This window comes from Halyomorpha halys, unplaced genomic scaffold (assembly GCF_000696795.3).
Source record: "Halyomorpha halys isolate HHAL.00 unplaced genomic scaffold, Hhal_1.1 Scaffold45.1, whole genome shotgun sequence".
Lineage (NCBI taxonomy): Eukaryota > Metazoa > Arthropoda > Insecta > Hemiptera > Pentatomidae > Halyomorpha > Halyomorpha halys.
In genome coordinates this window covers 1,566,960-1,568,511 of record NW_027113993.1, presented here as the reverse complement: position 1 = coordinate 1,568,511, position 1,552 = coordinate 1,566,960, and the positions used below count along the sequence as shown (strand labels likewise).

Below are 1,552 nucleotides of genomic sequence, written 5' to 3'. Positions count from 1 at the left end.
TTTTATTGCTAAATTCAAATGACTTATAATCTGATGCTTGACTCAGCCACCGGCCTTAGGAATTTATTTTTATTGCTAAATTCAAATGACTTATAGTCTGATGCTTGACTCAGCCACCGGCCTTAGGAATTTATTTGTACTGCTAAACTGACGCTATTACATCCAGGAAGAACTATTAAAACATCTGACTAGTATTGGTTGTAACAATTAAATTTTAGAAAAAAAAACAGTTACTTCTGCTAATAAGTTTTTCGGCTAGTTATAATTCAGGTTTAACGGTTATAAAACAAAATATTTACATATTTTGCTTCAATAGTGTTGTTTCTAATAAAAATAAACAAAAAATATTATTTTAATTAAAATTAAAACCTTTTGAATTTGAGTGAATATACCGTAATAATGTGAGACATTTTCACATTTCGCTAACTTAACATAACTGCAATTTGGAAATATACTTCCATCCGAATAAAGGATCTTTTTTAAGCTGAAATGACAGCGTGAAACCGCCACTCACGCCTTCCATGGTAACCCCACTTATCTGACTTTTTAAATAGACAATTATAGCGAGTAGGTTGGTCGATGTTTGACATGTCACAATCTCAGAAGAGGAGATCATAAGACAAAAAATAATAGGGTATCCTTTTCGGTCGACCCGCCCCACTAACACCCCGATTTAGGGACAGTCCTACATCACTTTTTAAAAATGTAGTTAAAACGTGAAGATGATACTTAAGATGGTTAAAACGAGCAATAGTTAAAAAGTTGCTGAAATTAAAAAAAAAAGGTATAATTGCCTTTTAATATTCCGTGTGTTATGATTTCCTCTTTTGAGATTGTATTTCGTACATCAACCAATACTTGCCATAAGTAAATGTTTTCATAAGGTTCATCTCCTAGTCTTCTCATCCCGTTTTAAGTCAATGTTTTTAAAAAGTGATATAGGACTGTCACTAAATAGGATTTTTTTTTTTAATTTTAGATGACGAAATTGAGAAAAAGTAAGTGCGATGGCCGGGAATCGAACCCGGATCAACTGCTTGGAAGGCAACTATGCTCACCATTACACCACCATCGCAGTTGTTATCAAGCAATTAGTTTCAATCCTTGGTATTAATCAAACGCCTAATGATTAGGCGTTTGATCCTCCAGCGAACAGCCCTGAAGAAGGCTAGAAACTCTAGCCGAAACGTTGGCACATTAAAATAAGTTAATCGTACTTATTTGTGTTTTTCATTGACCGCACCCCCAACCATCTTCTCCTCATTCATCATCCACGATCAACTATCTCTCATAATTATGTAAAATAAAATTACTTTGTCTTTTTCTTAGGACCTATTCTACAGGTGAAACATTGAAAACATTTCACAAAAAGACTTTTGGCAAGTCATAAAACATCATTAGAGCCGTTTCAAAGTTATTTTATATCTACGATCACTTTGACAATTTTTTTAAAAACTCCCAATTTTTGATTTAAAAAATATTTCAATGCTTAAAATTCTATATGTTCTAACAGCATAATTGTTAATTTGTATTAAAATCAAATAGTGCTATA

The 1,552-nt window shown here is 32.5% G+C and overlaps 1 non-coding gene across 1 annotated transcript; it reads right to left on the bottom strand.

Annotated features, from left to right (window-relative positions):
• Window positions 1-1,003: 1,003 nt before the first annotated feature.
• TRNAG-UCC (transfer RNA glycine (anticodon UCC)) lies at window positions 1,004-1,075 on the bottom strand. Its single transcript has one exon. It is a non-coding gene; the product is annotated as a tRNA-Gly (tRNA).
• Between the last annotated feature and the right edge of the window lie 477 nt (window positions 1,076-1,552).